The sequence below is a fragment of the Ranitomeya variabilis genome, chromosome 6 (assembly GCF_051348905.1).
Source record: "Ranitomeya variabilis isolate aRanVar5 chromosome 6, aRanVar5.hap1, whole genome shotgun sequence".
NCBI lineage: Eukaryota > Metazoa > Chordata > Amphibia > Anura > Dendrobatidae > Ranitomeya > Ranitomeya variabilis.
In genome coordinates, this window is record NC_135237.1 from 284407388 (window position 1) to 284426443 (window position 19056).

The 19056-nt window shown below is 44.4% G+C and overlaps 1 long non-coding RNA gene across 2 annotated transcripts in view; it reads right to left on the reverse strand.

Moving 5' to 3' along the window:
* Positions 1-560: 560 nt before the first annotated feature.
* The window catches only part of LOC143781106 (uncharacterized), a 226604-nt gene continuing 208108 nt past the window's right edge, over positions 561-19056 (reverse strand). For both annotated transcript variants that reach the window (XR_013216560.1, XR_013216561.1), the window contains exon 3: positions 561-806. This is a non-coding gene — a long non-coding RNA (uncharacterized LOC143781106). The remainder of the gene's footprint in view (positions 807-19056) is intronic.

The window sequence follows — 19056 nt, forward strand, 5'->3', positions numbered from 1 at the left end:
TGATGCTTTTCAGCAGCAGAGAGATCCTTTTTCTTCCCCATGTTACTTGAAAACTGTGATCTGCTTAATAATGTGGAACATCATTTTTAAGTAGTTTTCCTTTAATTAGAATCACCTGGAAAACTAATTATCCCATGTGTTTAAGATTGATTTCAGTGATCCATTGAGCCCTGAGACACAATACCATCCATGAGTTTATTTGAAAAACAAAACAATTAAACCTTTATCACACCTAAATCCAATTTGCATAATAATTTGGAACACAGTGTATATATAAATACTTATATTTTTATACACTGTGTCATTCTAATGTTAATGTATATGTATATTGTGCCTCTTTTACTGGTGGTTTTTATTGTCGGGTTTTAATGCTCTGTGAGCATATTAATCAGAGTTGATCCTTCATGTGGATATTTTTTTCCCTAGACAATTGATGTAGTCCTTTTTTTCCCCTTTTTTGACTATTTTTCTCTAACCCTTTATAGAGCATAATTTTCACAAATTCTTAAATAAACAAAGTAAAAATATTTTTTTTTATTATTTATTGTACTTTTCTTCGGTACATTTTTTATAGAACATATACATATATTTTTAATATTATATCATACAAAATTATTTAATTCCTTTTATGATAATTATGTTTTTATGTCCATTTAATAGCTGCTATTGTAGGTCCTCTCTGCTGTGGCTTTAATGTGGCAGCATCGGATTGTGTCTCACAGCAGCTTTTTTTGATTAAAGACTGGATGTTCTCAACCTTCGTCTTTAGTTTATCTCTTTTTTCTTTTTTTCTTTATTGTTTGACACTGCAAGAGAAGAAGGGATCATTTTTATTTTATTTTACTTGAATAAGCATTTTTTATATGAGCGAATAATATTCTTTTCCATCTAAATTGGGAATATATCATGTGTCCTATTTATCTTGTGTCTATCATGTGTCTTATCATTGAACTTTGACATTGCTCATCAGGTGACCATGTTAGCGCCTATATTTGATCTGTTTTCCTATTTAATGGTCTGTATATGCTGTAGTGACACTTTCTTGTGATATTCATGATGAAGGAGTCTTTTGTACTCTGAAACGCGATGAATAAAGCCACAATTATTAAAACGTCTGGATTTTCAGTGATTCAGCAGCGCAGAACAACAACCACTTTTTTCCCATTTCTATTGTATGTGTGTATAGGGAGGCAAGGTGGAGAACACAAGCATTAGTTTTGGTCCACCTTTAGAGCCAGTGCAGATGATTGTAGATTCTCTCATCCGAGAGAATTGGGTCAATTATGCAAATGACACTCTGATCAGACTCTGATCAGGGTTTGATCAGAGTGTCATCACAGTGTGATCCAATATCATAGATTGAGGAGAAGATGGAGAAAGCAATTTCTCCATCTTCTCCATTCTGTCAGTCCAGATGTCACTGAGCTGTCAGCCCAGTGCAGTTTGATGGTTTCCATAGACTTATTAACTTACATGGCAAAATGTAATCTGAATATTGGATCAAACTTGGTCATGCAGCAATATACTGTATTCCTCAGACATACTCTGTCTGAGGAAAAAATCTGACATGTGCGCAACCCCATATACTAATATTGGTCCAAGTGTAATCAATTGTTTTGTCGAATTACACTTGAATAAAAAATGCTATCATCTGCCCTTATTGTGGTCAGCTGTGGGACACTGCAGAGTGTTCAAACCCAACAAATGTACTTTAATATGAAAATTTACCAATCTTTGTTTCCAAGCGCAGGCATCAAAAAGGGGCTGACTTGCAGGAAGAGAAGATCAGTGATCAATCCTTTCCTCCAGAGACTTCTCTTCCTCAGTGTACATGCCCCACTCCCTTTCAATGTATGCACCCTACACTGGGACCCCAGTAAAATCAATACCATGCTAGGACTATACACAGGCAAAGCGGGCAAAGTTTTGACTGCAGGACTACAAGAACTAATAATAATAATATATTTTTTTATTTAACACTGCTTTTCGAATTATGATGGCATGTCAAGCTACTGCCAACTCTCCCCTAGCCATCATTCTGGAGCTGCTGAACATTGTATGAAACAGACTCGTTGCCTATCAAACTGGCAATCCCTGCATATCTTGTGGCTATCTTCCACCACAAAACATGCAGCCGCACAGACTCAGAAATTTTATCCGAGCCTGCCCAAGATACTCGAATAACTCTCGAGCTTTCTCGGATAACATGTTATCCGAGCGTATTGGCTCATCACTAATAGAGATTGAATGGAGAAAAGGAGATCCAGAAAGAAGTGAATAGCAAGTGGAGAAGATGACAGAAATCCTGTTGGTCAAGATGGGAATGAAGCAATAGACAGCATATTCAGACTATGAGACATCACACAATCGGAAGAGTAACACCAGAAACATGGTAACATGACATTTCAGCTACAGACAATACGTTAGTAAGTGATAAAAACCAACTGCCATTACACTGTCTGTAAATTTTAAGTAACAGAAAAACCCTTAAACCACAAAAAGGAAAATTTAGTTATATTGAAGTTAAATTAGGATCTAAGACAGCCTCTCTTCTAATTATAAATTAGGCATTTCATATATGATGTTATTTTCTCAGAGATCCAGATTTACAGCTATCAGCTAACATCTAGGGTAACATCTTAAAAATATACTTCTTTAACTCCAATTGTCCTTAGAGGAGTAAAATAATACTACAGCAACCTATTAGAAGAATTCTGAAAATGAAGGCAGTGATTAGTTGGGACAAATAGCGATAAGCGAATAGTGAAATATTCGGATTCGGGAAAACGGCATGGATACTTTCTAATATATGTGTATTCATACCGAATAATGGATCTAATTCAAGTCGATGGGAAAGCCGAACATTTTTCTGCTGGACCCAACAAATAGTTCTGTGGCGTGAGAAAAAAGCTGAAATGGACAGCTGGTATGTAAGTTAATCACCAACTGTCGCTTCCAGAGACGCATATGACAGAGACAGACGCCATTTACCGTTCAGAATCTCAGGAAAGATGGGGAACAAACTTTGATATGGACAAATGAACAATCTCTTTGTAACTATTTCACCTATTTTAATGTTTTGCTGCAATGATGCTTTTTGGTGGACAATCCTGTAAATTACTACATTTTTTATGAGAAATATCATGACATTTTCTTTAGAGTATCACATCTGGTAAAGATTCCTTGAATAAATAAAAATATGAAATAACTATTTTTAACACCCTCGTGTGCCGCATCAGTAACACACGGGCAGCTGCAAGGGAAGCAGCGCTACAGTAAGCGCTGTTCGCCGGCGCTGGATGCTGAATATGACTCTTGTCATTCTCGCCTGCTCTGCCAGCGATCAGCACGAGCAAGGGAGCATGATGAGAGTTGTATATTTTAGTTTTATTACAGTAGAATGAGGGATTAGTTGGAATAAGGCATTAGGTGAGTATAACTGTGTTTCTTATTTTTAAATAAATTGGAAAACTGTGTTTAGTCTTATTTCTAATAATGGAATTTATTCTGGCTATGTCTTTGTTTACCATATAATTATAGGATTAGTAATTTATAGGTGTCTTATAGATTCCTCTCCATTTCTAATCCTTGGCCTTGATGTCACCTGACAATACAAAGGTGACATCAACCCCACAAATATGAACCCCATTTGCCCTGTAGCGGAAAGAAGAGCCTGGCAAAGCACCAGAATCGGTGCATCTAATAGATTAACTTTTTCTGGATGGCTGCAGGCAGCTATTTTTAGGCTGGGGCAGCCAATATCCATGGCCCCTTACCATCCTGAGAATACCAGCCCCCAGCTGTCTGCTTTAGCAAGGCTGGTTGTAAAATGAATTATTTTAATTTTTTTTTAAATTATTTATTAAAATAATTTAAAAATACGAGTCCCCTCTATTCCTGATAACCAGCCTTGCTGAAGCTGACAGCTGAGGGTTGCAGCCCCCAGCTGTGAGTTTTGCCTGGCTGGTTATTAAAAATACAGGAGAACCCAAGCAGGTTTTTTTAAACTATTTACAGCACAGGAACGGCTGTAAACAGGAGCTCCTCCTGCTCTCACTGTTATTAGCGGCAGCAGGTGTCAGCGGATGGGAGCTGTAGTCCCATCATCTGACACCAGTGGCCAGAGGTAAACTTTATACCTCCAATCACAGCTGAGCACTTATACTTACTTTTGACAGCATGGGAACCGTGGCTCTCTGACAGGCGGTGATGATTTGACCATCGATCAGAAGCTCTACGCCAGTGTTTCCCACTCTGTCACACAGCATAGGATACAACGGCTTTTGTGCTGTGTATGTTCTGCTAGATTTGGCAATTAAATTGATGATTAAATAGGGGAATATTGCAAATTCGGCAATCATGAACCGAACATTGAAATATTCGCTCATCTCTATTGAACATGTGTTTCCATGAACAATGGTATATAAAGGCATACTTTTAATAACTCTCTTAATAAAAAAATGTAGTTGCTTCAGCAGGGGTTGATTGATATCTGTATGTATATTTCTAATGTGTATTTTTGTATACTTACTGTATATATTTCTGTATATACTCATATATTCCAGAACACTGCTTGTCTTTACTGTTACAGTTCCCACAGTCACTGACTAAATATAGTAACACTCTTATAACAGTAGCTGAATATGAATGTAATGAGCATTAATCTTGTCATGCTTTCTCTGTACCCAGAATTAAAGAATACTTTGTAAAATGAAAATTAGAGACTAGTGTTTTTCTTAATTTAAAGACATTTTAATGGCCAATATCAGCATAAAAATCTGACAACTATGAAGACAACAAAAGACAAAATAATTCACATAAAAGTTGGGTAACTTTCCCTTTACTTTCTATTGGTTGTTATTACTCTTACTTTGGTTGATTGCATATCTTTGGGGCCAATGCAATGAGTATGACCTAAGACTAAAAGTAAAGGATGTTAAAATAGTTTTAACTCCTTAAAAATGGATGTACTGGTAAGTCCTATTTTGCAAGGTGTTTCTGCAATTGCACATACCAGTCTGTCTAGGTAATTATGTGGGCACAGGAGGTTAAAGGGATCCTGACAGGTGACCAATGCTCTTCAGACCACCAGCATTTATTCAGTCCCTGCCTAACAAGCCTTCCAAGTGTTTGACATATTAACAGATCTTAAAAAAAGCATTTCTAAAGTCCATTTTTCATATGTATATTTCATTTTTATTAGTCGATGGGGTGATTGTTTCCCCAGACTAGTCATCTCACTCACCATGTTATCATGCCTCTGTGGGTGTGTAACATTATTTACAAAAGTCGGCGTCATCACCAGCTCCCTGAAAATCTTGAGCATGTTTGTCACATTCTGTCCTACATGTCATTGCGCTTCCGAAGTCAGGTGTATGCTTTTTGGCTTCAGAGATTCACTGTGCATGTATGGCACCTAGTAAGAAGCTTCTTCTTTGGCTACTCTGTTGACTTCAGACTCCTTCTCTGCTTCCGAATGTACGCTTTGCCCCTCTGAAGCCAGGTAGCATACAAGCGGCTTCAGAACCGCAATGACTTGTTTGAAAGGAAGTCAAGTGTGAGATTTGCAAAGAGCAGGCGATGACCCCAACTCTTGCAAATCATGTTAGCACATCCACAGGGGCATGGTTACATGGGAGGACAAATCTAGGGAAACAAATGCCCCACCATCCAGTCAAAAGGTTAGTTTGCATTTTAAAAATGGACTTAGAAATAGACAGGAAGGAATTCAACTCAACCATCAAATGATAAAACTTTGATTTATTCGAAAACCATTAAAAACAGGAGCAACCAAAGAAACCATATTAAAGCCTAACACGTTTCCGGTGCCCCTAGTCACTTAGTCATAAGATATATATTCAGATCACCAATCACATATGTGGATTCTAATTGCATTAAAGTTGTGTGCTGCACACTTTAGCTACGGTGGCTCCCAAAGAGAAAAATAAGTGAGGAAATCATTCTAACAAGAATATATTGAAATAAATTATATAGATATATATTCATTGACAATTTAGCAAATGTAAAATAAGTCATTTTTATAATTCATTCCATTGGGAAACTTTCTATTTAATTTTACAGTTCAAAATGCTTCACTTAATGCCAAACGTTTTTGCCAAGTACAACCTCCCCTAAATGGACATGATACCTTTTCAATACCATAAAAAATAAAATGTGACAAATCGCTATTATGAATGTTGATCAAATGTTTTGCAGCACCTGAATAAGTTTGGGTATTATTGTTGATGCTATTTATTTGTTCAGTTATCCGTTTTTTCTATTTTCTGATTGCATATTATTATTATTATTTTTATAGAGCACCATTGATTCCATGGTGCTGTACATGAGAAGAGGTTTCATATAAAATTCAGATATCACTTACAGTAGACATACTAACAATGATAGGCTGGTACAGATGGAAGATGATCCTTGTATTTCAGATTGCACAGGCAGCATTCAATACAATTGATAACATGATGTGAATCACAGTTGATGAACGACTCTACTGTAAGCCATGATTCACACCATGTGGTAGAGAAAGGACATTTTTCTTATCCAATGCAAATATGCACATGTTACACCTGCTCCCTTAACATTTGTGAAATCCTTTGACAGAGAGCCAAGTAGACAGTGACTGTGGTGGCCATACTACAGTAGGATAGCTGAACGCATAAATAACATCAACAATAAGTATATTCAATATTTAAAAAAGAAGCAGCACTCACCATTGCTTCTTAAAAAAGGTTAATGTCCTTTATTCCATGTGGTGGCACAATCCTTCAACATGCAGGGGGAGCGGGTAAGTGAAGAAGGACTTATTCAGGTGCCGCAAAACATTTTACCACCATTTATAATAGCCATTTGTCACTTTTTTATGGTACAGAAAAGGTATCTGTCAAGATTCCACCCATCAGTGTGTCTGGGATGCAGTTACTGACAACTCAGCCATTTTATCTGGCACAGGGGCATACTTTGACAACTCAGTGTCCGGTTTGGCTCAGGGACGTGCTGAGTAGTCAGTGTTTTGAATGACTTATCTTCCGTCCAAGCTGAGACTGAGAGATGCTGGCTGTATCCATCAAGAATCAGTTGTTATCAACATTGGCATTCATTGACTGTGGATCTGCTGCTAACATTATTGATTCTAGACTAGTTTTGAATGACCTGGGGTGGAAGTCACCATGCAGAGACTTCGGGACGTCTGGAGGGAGGTTCAAAAGACTATTGGGACCACTCAGATTCGCCAAAAATGGAAGGCCGAGAGAAGACATTTGGTGGTCCTATTTTTAAAATTTGGTTGTCATCTAGAAATGTTAAACTTAAAGTGCCGTCAACAAAGTTGGGTCCAAAGTTTATTGGTCCATATGAAATCCTGGAGGTGGTCAATCAAGTGGCATAAACACACTGAGTGGATGCCACACAGTGTGAACGGAACGCTGAGTACCTACGCTCCGTTACAGCACAGAGTGGTACTGGCCAAAAGACTACAAAGTGCAATACCCTGTTAAACGTTACACGGATATAGCACATGGATTAGACTTGTTCTTAAACTGAACAGTGTCAATCGCACACATAAACGAAACAGAGGAACTTCTATGACGCTAGATTTCATACCCTCACTAGAGGGTTGAACTTGCCCTGTAGCTCTACTGTGCTAACTGCACAGAAGTAGGAAACAGGTGCTAAGTCAAGAGCCAATTGCCCCCCCTGACGCTCTCAGCCTGCCAATGTGTAGAGTCCCAGAACTTTGACTGATTCACACAACATTCAGACATTATGGTAGAGTATTCACACCCATTCACAATAACATACATGATACTAGTGCACCCACGTACACCACTGATGCCTTTTAAACGCAAGGCTCCACCCCAAACACTCACGCCCAGCCAGCCGTGACATCGCCCTTGGGCCAATCCGGAGCTGCCACATCACCAGAGCAGCTGATATCCGACCACCAATGAGAAGGCGTCACATCACGGACAAGCTCATTAAGGTGTTTTCTGGACTTAGAGTCCGGAGCGCAGAACTGCACCAGAACATTACTGGTTACTATAGACGTGGCTGGAGAGCCAGCAGTAACCAAGTGAAAACCATGAGCCTGAGCAAGATGCTGGGACCGACATCTGTGCTGAGCAGCACCTGCCTTGGCTGGAGCTGAATGGGAGACTACAGCACCAGGCAATGCTTGGGATCTATCCCACAGCATTTAGAAGAGTTTAAGAGGAAGGGGGTTCCCTCTCTCAACCCATCATCACCCGCTCGACACAATCGGTGCGAGACAATGGTTGTAATCGTAGGTGCAGGACAAACTGTGAATTCCGGATCTGCCAAGTACAGTGGCCTGTTGAGTCCTACCTCAAGAAAAGTCGAACAGAAGTTCTATCAATATGACACTGAAAAGTCTAATACTAGTGTTGAGCATTCCGATACCGCAAGTATCGGGTATCGGCCGATACTTGCGGTATCGGAATTCCGATACCGGGATTCCGATACTTGCCGCGTATCGGATACCGGAATCGGAAGTTCCAAGATCCAAAATGCAGAAATTCAGCCAATGAGAATGATTCCAAGTGTGGGCACATCCTGTTTAGCATGGAGGGCATGAAACTACTGGCAAGGCTGTGATTGGCTGCTGAAATGATGTCATGATGCAGTTTAAAAGTCGCTGGCACCATTTTGCGATCACTCTGCTGTGAATTCAGTTAGTGACAGGACGCTGTTTGCTGACTGAGGGACAGTTTAGAGATAGCGATTTGCTTCTTTGTGCTTTCCAAAGGCTAATTTAGCAACCGCTGTGTTCACCTACTATTCACCTTGCTTTTGCCTTGTAGCGCTGTTTTCACAGCGATCTGCAAGGTCTGTGTGTGTGTGTGTGTGAGTGCAGCCCACTCTCTAGTCTGAGTGCAGCCACATAGGCCATCCATAGCTGGTTGTATTCAGTTCAGGGAGGGTGGTTCATTGCCTCATACTGTTCTTTTTTTTTTTTTTTTTCAAGTAGTGTAGTCTGCTGCTAATTTATTCAAAAAAATCCTATTAGTGTCTTTCCACCCGTCTCCAGCTAATTTGTGGAAAAACACTACATAGGATAACGTAGAGGAGGGTTTTTGGGCCTTGCAGCGCCGTTTACGGCTGTCTGCACGGTCTCCGTGTGACTGCAGCTCGCCCTGTAGTCTGTGAGCAGCCATAGCCTGGTTGTCTCCAGCTCAGGGTTGTTCACTGCGTCATACCGCCAAATCAATTTTCATTTTGTTTTAAGTAGTGCAGGCTGCTGCACATTTTTTCAAAAAAATCCTATTAGTGTCTTTCCACCCGTCTCCAGCTAACTTGTGGAAAAACACTACATAGGAAAATGTAGAGGAGGGTTTTGGGGCCTTGCAGCGCCGTTTACGTCTGTCTGCACGGTCTCCGTGTGACTGCAGCTCTATCCGTTGTCAGTTCAGCCCCCAAAAAATAAATAAATGATAAAGTTCACCAAACACACCAGTTACACCACTTTACATTTGTGTAGGCCACATTAGCTCATATTAAAGTCTAGTCCACACTTTAGAAAATTAGTGTTTCTTATACCTGTTAGGAGGAGTTGCTCAGGAATAAGCACACAAAGCCGTTAGTACTTTTCTGCTTATCTTTATCAGTCAACCAAGATGAAGAAGGCAGTGAGTAAGGCGTGGGCGTGGGCGCGGAGCAGGGAGGGGACGTGGGGATTCTGTGCCTGCTGCGGGCACCGGTGACTCATCAGCACCCACTTTCACCAGGCAACAGTCATTCATGCGCAGCTTTGTGTCAGAGCGCCGTACACCGCTGCTGCGTGAAGAACAAATTGAAGCCGTTGTCGGATGGATGGCAGCTAATGCATCAACTTCAATTAGTGCCACATCCTCTCAGACACAGAGCACTGGAGAGCAGCCATCTGTCTCTTCACCACCTGCCAAATTGCCCAGGCAGACAGAGAGCCCAGGACAGGAGCCGTCTCTACTTCTGTTCTCTGAATCTCTTGGCTTGGAAACAGGGGGCCAGCCAAGCAGCATTGGAGAAATGGAAGAAGAGGCAGGGTGCAGTGATGCCCAACAGCTTTTTCTCTCTTCCTCTGAAGAGGCGGGTGGGCCAGTGGCTCCGGTCACCACATCGCAGGCCGCATCAGCTGATGATGACACTCAGGTGCCACTTACTGGTGCGTGCTCTGCTGCTGAGACTACCCAGGAGGAGCAGTTGGGGGCAGAGGGTAGTGTAGATGATGAGGTCCTTGACCCATCTTGGCGTGAGGGACAGGAAGGTGGTGGGAGCAGCTCTGAGGAAGAGATTCCCCGTACGGCCCAAAGAGGGAGAGGGAGGGGGAAGACTGCGGATCCTGCAGCCTCCGCTTTGGCACCCGTTAGGAGCATGTCTCTTCCAAATGCCAAAAAGGGCGCTCCCAAGACTTGCAGTGCCTGGTCCTTTTTTGACACAGTTGCAGATGACATTTGCTATGTCAGATGCAAGGTGTGTCATCAAAAAGTCAAAAGAGGTCGAAATGTCAGCAGCCTCAATACCTCCAACATGTGGAAACATGTGCGGACCAGGCATGCGGCGTTGTTAGAAAAACACACTGAAGAGCTAGGCCAACCAACAGCGGCAGCTACCACCTCTTCAGCTCGTGTTGCCTCTTCCTCCAGCTCACACGCAGCTGGTTCGGCTTCCTCCCAGGATCGCCGTGGAAGAACCTCTGGCCCTGTTGTCCAGAGACCCGCTGTAATTCCACCCGCAGCACCACTTTCCCAGTCATCCACACACTCCCAGCCCAGTCTACAGCCATCGGTAGTACAGGCATGGGAGAAAAGGCGGCCTTTCTCGTCAAACCACCCACGAGCACAGGCTCTGACTGCAGGCATTGCCAAACTTCTGTCACTGGAAATGCTGTCATTCAGGCTGGTGGAGACTGACAGCTTCCGTGACTTGATGTCATTGGCAGTCCCACAGTACAATGTGCCCAGCCGCTTTTACTTCAGCAGGCAAGCCGTCCCTGCCCTGCACAAGCATGTGGAGGGACACATAAAACACGCGCTACTGAACGCCGTCAGTAGCAAGGTCCACCTCACCACCGATGCGTGGACCAGTCAACATGGACAGGGGCGATACCTTTCCCTCACTGCCCATTGGGTTAATGTCGTTGAGCCGGGTACAGACCGTGCGAGTGGCGCAGGACGTGTCCTGCCCACTCCAAGGATTGCAGGAATCCATTCTGTACGCATTGACTCCTCCTCTTACACCAGTTCCTCAGAATCATCGCTGCAGGAGCCGTCACAGTCCACCTCCACATGGACCCGTGATGAACGTGTACCTGTTACGACCGACATGAGCACAGCCGTGGCCAAACGTCAACAGGCCGTCTTGAAATTAATTTTTTGGGGGAATCGTAGCCACACAGCGCAGGAGCTCTGGAATGCCATCAAGCAGGAGAGCGATGTGTGGTTTGTGCCAGCGAATCTCCAGCCAGGCATGGTAGTGTGTGATAATGGCCGAAATCTGGTGGCAGCTCTGGGCCTCGGCAACCTCACTCACATCCCATGTCTGGCACATGTGCTCAATTTGGTCATGCAGAGCTTTTTGAGGGACTATCCGGATCTTGATGCACTGCTGCACAAGGTCCGCCTAGAGTGTGCTCACTTGCGGCGTTCCAGCACGGCAAAAGCGCGCATTGCGGCTCTGCAGCGCCAACACCGCCTGCCGGAACATCGCATCATATGTGACCTACCTACCAGGTGGAATTCCACGTTACATATGTTGGAGCGGTTGTGTGAGCAGCAGCAAGCTGTAATGGAGTACCAGCTGCTTCAGGCGCAAAGAAGTCGCACTCAGCGCCGTACAGACTTCACAACCACAGAGTGGGCCACTATGAATGACGTCTGCCAGGTTTTGCGTCCCTTTGATTATTCCACGCGGATGGCGAGTGCAGATGATGCACTAGTCAGCATGACTGTCCCCCTTATCTGCCTGCTTAAAAAATCACTGCAAGCGCTAAGGGATGATGTTGTGGAAGAGGTGGAGGATGAGGATTCACCATTTCCATCATCTTCTGGACAGTCAGCGCCACGTGGTTCCTCACAAATGCGTAGGCAGGGGACAGTTTGTGAGGAGGATGAGGAGGAGTCAATGGAGGAGGAAGACATCCGTCCAGAGGAGGGAGTTACCGAATTGTCCAGTACTCAGTGTGTACAGCGAGGGTGGGGTGATGACGAGCGGGCAGAGATCACGCCTCCAGCAGGGGACAGCGTTTCTTGGGCAGTTGGCAGTCTGCAGCACATGGTGGATTACATGCTGCAGTGCCTGAGAAACGACCGCCGCATCGCCCACATTCTCAACATGTCTGATTATTGGGTGTTCACCCTCCTCGATCCTCGCTACCGGGACAACGTAGAAAGCCTCATCACACCGTTGAACCAGGAGCGAAAAATGCGGGAGTACCAAGACACACTGGTCAATTCCATCATCTTCTCCATTCCAACTGAGAGAAGTGCTGCTAGTGCATTCCAAAGCAGCTCAGTGCGTCCAGGCAGTGGTGGAGGCTCTGCACAAAGAGGGAGCAGAAGCAGTGCCTCTGCCCAAGGCAAGACCAGTATGGCCCAACTGTGGCAGAGTTTTCTGTGCCCCCCACAAAAGTCTACACCATCACAGACGGCTCCAGTCAGCAGGAGGCAACGGTTCCGTCAGATGGTGACAGACTACATGTCTTGCCCTCTTGCTGTACTCCCAGACGGCTCTTCCCCTTTCAAGTTTTGGGTCTCAAAGCTGGATACATGGCCAGAGCTAAGCCAGTATGCATTGGAGGTGCTGTCTTGCCCTGCGGCCAGTGTATTATCGGAAAGTGTCTTTAGTGCTGCAGGTGGTGTACTAACTGACCGTCGCATGCGACTATCCTCCGATAACGTTGACCGGCTTACTTTCCTGAAAATGAACAAGGCCTGGATCTCGCAGGAATTTGCCACTCCTCCTCCTGATTAAATAATTAGGTCACTGTATACGTTATCCAGGTCTCCTGTTGTGTTCATCTTTCTACCACCTGAACTTAAATTCCTGGGCTCCAACACCGCCAGTTGAGGCTCAGAAGTGCCGTCTGCACAGTCAAAACATACGACCCAGTGTTATTGGGTTTCAGTAACGTCAGCTGATCCCCAGCTGTGTAGCCGACAATGTGTCATGCGACCGCCACGCTGACACAACAACTGAAATGTAAGGGAATCTGTCCCCCCCCCCCAAGGCGTTTGTTACTGAAAGAGCCTCCTTGTGCAGCAGTAATGCTGCACAAGGAAAAGGTAGCTATTTTGGTTTAGCTCCTTTCACACGCAGAACTTAACACTTATAAAATGTGTCCACTGATACCTGTTATGGTTCTCAATGGCAAGAGAACATAGCCCAGCAAACATAAGAACTAGCTCTTGGAAGGATGGAAACTAAACTGACCATGAACTAAACCTGCCGCACAACTAACAGTAGCCGGGTAGCGTAGCCTGCGTTTTATCCCTAGACGCCCAGCGCCGGCCGGAGGACTAACTAATCCTGGCAGAGGAAAATATAGTCCTGGCTCACCTCTAGAGATATTTCCCCGAAAGGCAGACAGAGGCCCCCACAAATATTGGCGGTGATTTTAGATGAAATGACAAACGTAGTATGAAAATAGGTTTAGCAAAATTGAGGTCCGCTTACTAGATAGCAGGAAGACAGAAAGGGCACTTTCATGGTCAGCTGAAAACCCTATCAAAACACCATCCTGAAATTACTTTAAGACTCTAGTATTAACTCATAACATCAGAGTGGCAATTTCAGATCACAAGAGCTTTCCAGACACAGAAACGAAACTACAGCTGTGAACTGGAACAAAATGCAAAAACAAACAAGGACTAAAGTCCAACTTAGCTGGGAGTTGTCTAGCAGCAGGAACATGCACAGAAAGGCTTCTGATTACAATGTTGACCGGCATGGAAGTGACAGAGGAGCAAGGCTAAACAGCGACTCCCACATCCTGATGGAAACAGGTGAACAGAGAGGATGATGCACACCAGTTCAATTCCACCAGTGGCCACCGGGGGAGCCCAAAATCCAATTTCACAACAGTACCCCCCCCTCAAGGAGGGGGCACCGAACCCTCACCAGAACCACCAGGGCGATCAGGATGAGCCCTATGAAAGGCACGGACCAAATCGGAGGCATGAACATCAGAGGCAGTCACCCAAGAATTATCCTCCTGACCGTATCCCTTCCACTTGACCAGATACTGGAGTTTCCGTCTGGAAACACGGGAGTCCAAGATTTTTTCCACAACGTACTCCAACTCGCCCTCAACCAACACCGGAGCAGGAGGCTCAACGGAAGGCACAACCGGTACCTCATACCTGCGCAATAATGACCGATGAAAAACATTATGAATAGAAAAAGATGCAGGGAGGTCCAAACGGAAGGACACAGGGTTAAGAATCTCCAATATCCTGTACGGGCCGATGAACCGAGGCTTAAACTTGGGAGAAGAAACCCTCATAGGGACAAAACGAGAAGACAACCACACCAAGTCCCCAACACAAAGCCGAGGACCAACCCGACGCCGGCGGTTGGCAAAAAGCTGAGTCTTCTCCTGGGACAACTTCAAATTGTCCACTACCTGCCCCCAAATCTGATGCAACCTCTCCACCACAGCATCCACTCCAGGACAATCCGAAGATTCCACCTGACCAGAAGAAAATCGAGGATGAAACCCCGAATTACAGAAAAAGGGAGACACCAAGGTGGCAGAGCTGGCCCGATTATTGAGGGCAAACTCCGCTAAAGGCAAAAAAGCAACCCAATCATCCTGATCTGCAGACACAAAACACCTCAAATATGTCTCCAAGGTCTGATTCGTCCGCTCGGTCTGGCCATTAGTCTGAGGATGGAAAGCAGACGAGAAAGACAAATCTATGCCCATCCTAGCACAGAATGCTCGCCAAAATCTAGACACGAATTGGGTACCTCTGTCAGAAACGATATTCTCCGGAATACCATGCAAACGGACCACATTTTGAAAAAACAGAGGAACCAACTCGGAAGAAGAAGGCAACTTAGGTAGGGGAACCAAATGGACCATCTTAGAGAAACGATCACACACCACCCAGATGACAGACATCTTCTGAGAAACAGGAAGATCCGAAATAAAATCCATCGAGATGTGCATCCAGGGCCTCTTCGGGATAGGCAAGGGCAACAACAATCCACTAGCCCGAGAACAACAAGGCTTGGCCCGAGCACAAACGTCACAAGACTGCATGAAGCCTCGCACATCTCGAGACAGGGAAGGCCACCAGAAGGACCTTGCCACCAAATCCCTGGTACCAAAGATTCCAGGATGACCTGCCAACGCAGAAGAATGAACCTCAGAAATGACTTTACTGGTCCAATCATCAGGAACAAACAGTCTACCAGGTGGGCAACGATCAGGTCTATCCGCCTGCAAGGCCCGCCGCAGGTCTGGAGAAACGGCAGACAATATCACTCCATCCTTAAGGATACCTGTAGGTTCAGAATTACCAGGGGAGTCAGGCTCAAAACTCCTAGAAAGGGCATCCGCCTTAACATTCTTAGAACCCGGCAGGTAGGACACCACAAAATTAAACCGAGAGAAAAACAACGACCAGCGCGCCTGTCTAGGATTCAGGCGTCTGGCGGACTCAAGATAAATTAGATTTTTGTGGTCAGTCAATACCACCACCTGATGTCTAGCCCCCTCAAGCCAATGACGCCACTCCTCAAAAGCCCACTTCATGGCCAAAAGCTCCCGATTCCCAACATCATAATTCCGCTCGGCGGGCGAAAATTTACGCGAGAAAAAAGCACAAGGTCTCATCACGGAGCAATCGGAACTTCTCTGTGACAAAACCGCCCCAGCTCCGATTTCAGAAGCGTCGACCTCAACCTGAAAAGGAAGAGCAACATCAGGCTGACGCAACACAGGGGCGGAAGAAAAGCGGCGCTTAAGCTCCCGAAAGGCCTCCACAGCAGCAGGGGACCAATCAGCAACATCAGCACCCTTCTTAGTCAAATCAGTCAATGGTTTAACAACATCAGAAAAACCAGCAATAAATCGACGATAAAAGTTAGCAAAGCCCAAAAATTTCTGAAGACTCTTAAGAGAAGAGGGTTGCGTCCAATCACAAATAGCCTGAACCTTGACAGGATCCATCTCGATGGAAGAGGGGGAAAAAATATATCCCAAAAAGGAAATCTTTTGAACCCCAAAAACGCACTTAGAACCCTTCACACACAAGGAATTAGACCGCAAAACCTGAAAAACCCTCCTGACCTGCTGGACATGAGAGTCCCAGTCATCCGAAAAAATCAAAATATCATCCAGATACACAATCATAAATTTATCCAAATAATCACGGAAAATGTCATGCATAAAGGACTGAAAGACTGAAGGGGCATTTGAAAGACCAAAAGGCATCACCAAATACTCAAAGTGGCCCTCGGGCGTATTAAATGCGGTTTTCCACTCATCCCCCTGCTTAATTCGCACCAAATTATACGCCCCACGGAGATCTATCTTAGAGAACCACTTGGCCCCCTTTATGCGAGCAAACAAATCAGTCAGCAGTGGCAACGGATATTGATATTTAACCGTGATCTTATTCAAAAGCCGATAATCAATGCACGGCCTCAAAGAGCCATCTTTCTTAGCCACAAAGAAAAAACCGGCTCCTAAGGGAGATGACGAAGGACGAATATGTCCCTTTTCCAAGGACTCCTTTATATATTCTCGCATAGCAGCATGTTCAGGCACAGACAGATTAAATAAACGACCCTTAGGGTATTTACTACCCGGAATCAAATCTATGGCACAATCGCACTCCCGGTGCGGAGGTAATGAACCAAGCTTAGGTTCTTCAAAAACGTCACGATATTCAGTCAAGAATTCAGGAATCTCAGAGGGAATAGATGATGAAATGGAAACCACAGGTACGTCCCCATGCGTCCCCTTACATCCCCAGCTTAACACAGACATAGCTTTCCAGTCAAGGACTGGATTATGAGATTGCAGCCATGGCAATCCAAGCACCAACACATCATGTAGGTTATACAGCACAAGAAAGCGAATAATCTCCTGGTGATCCGGATTAATCCGCATAGTTACTTGTGTCCAGTATTGTGGTTTATTGCTAGCCAATGGGGTGGAGTCAATCCCCTTCAGGGGTATAGGAGTTTCAAGAGGCCCCAAATCATACCCACAGCGTTTGGCAAAGGACCAATCCATAAGACTCAAAGCGGCGCCAGAGTCGACATAGGCATCCGCGGTAATAGATGATAAAGAACAAATCAGGGTCACAGATAGAATAAACTTAGACTGTAAAGTGCCAATTGAAACAGACTTATCAAGCTTCTTAGTACGCTTAGAGCATGCTGATATAACATGAGTTGAATCACCGCAATAGAAGCACAACCCATTTTTTCGTCTAAAATTCTGCCGTTCACTTCTGGACAGAATTCTATCACATTGCATATTCTCTGGCGTCTTCTCAGTAGACACCGCCAAATGGTGCACAGGTTTGCGCTCCCGCAGACGCCTATCGATCTGGATAGCCATTGTCATGGACTCATTCAGACCCGCAGGCACAGGGAACCCCACCATAACATCCTTAATGGCATCAGAGAGACCCTCTCTGAAATTCGCCGCCAGGGCGCACTCATTCCACTGAGTAAGCACAGCCCATTTACGGAATTTCTGGCAGTATATTTCAACTTCATCTTGCCCCTGAGATAGGGACATCAAGGCCTTTTCCGCCTGAAGTTCTAACTGAGGTTCCTCATAAAGCAACCCCAAGGCCAGAAAAAACGCATCCACATTGAGCAACGCAGGATCCCCTGGAGCCAATGCAAAAGCCCAATCCTGAGGGTCGCCCCGGAGCAAGGAAATCACAATCCTGACCTGCTGAGCAGGATCTCCAGCAGAGCGAGATTTCAGGGACAAAAACAACTTGCAATTATTTTTGAAATTTTGAAAGCAAAATCTATTCCCCGAGAAAAATTCAGGCAAAGGAATTCTAGGTTCAGATATAGGAACATGAACAACAAAATCTTGTAAATTTTGAACTTTCGTGGTGAGATTATTCAAACCTGCAGCTAAACTCTGAATATCCATTTTAAACAGGTGAACACAGAGCCATTCCAGGATTAGAAGGAGAGAGAGAGAGAAAGGCTGCAATATAGGCAGACTTGCAAGAGATTCAATTACAAGCACACTCAGAACTGAAGGAAAAAAAAAAAAAATCTTCAGCAGACTTCTCTTTTCTCTCCTTTCTCTGTCAATTAATTTAACCCTTTTTGGCCGGTCAAACTGTTATGGTTCTCAATGGCAAGAGAACATAGCCCAGCAAACATAAGAACTAGCTCTTGGAAGGATGGAAACTAAACTGACCATGAACTAAACCTGCCGCACAACTAACAGTAGCCGGGTAGCGTAGCCTGCGTTTTATCCCTAGACGCCCAGCGCCGGCCGGAGGACTAACTAATCCTGGCAGAGGAAAATATAGTCCTGGCTCACCTCTAGAGATATTTCCCCGAAAGGCAGACAGAGGCCCCCACAAATATTGGCGGTGATTTTAGATGAAATGACAAACGTAGTATGAAAATAGGTTTAGCAAAATTGAGGTCCGCTTACTAGATAGCAGGAAGACAGAAAGGGCACTTTCATGGTCAGCTGAAAACCCTATCAAAACACCATCCTGAAATTACTTTAAGACTCTAGTATTAACTCATAACATCAGAGTGGCAATTTCAGATCACAAGAGCTTTCCAGACACAGAAACGAAACTACAGCTGTGAACTGGAACAAAATGCAAAAACAAACAAGGACTAAAGTCCAACTTAGCTGGGAGTTGTCTAGCAGCAGGAACATGCACAGAAAGGCTTCTGATTACAATGTTGACCGGCATGGAAGTGACAGAGGAGCAAGGCTAAATAGCGACTCCCACATCCTGATGGAAACAGGTGAACAGAGAGGATGATGCACACCAGTTCAATTCCACCAGTGGCCACCGGGGGAGCCCAAAATCCAAT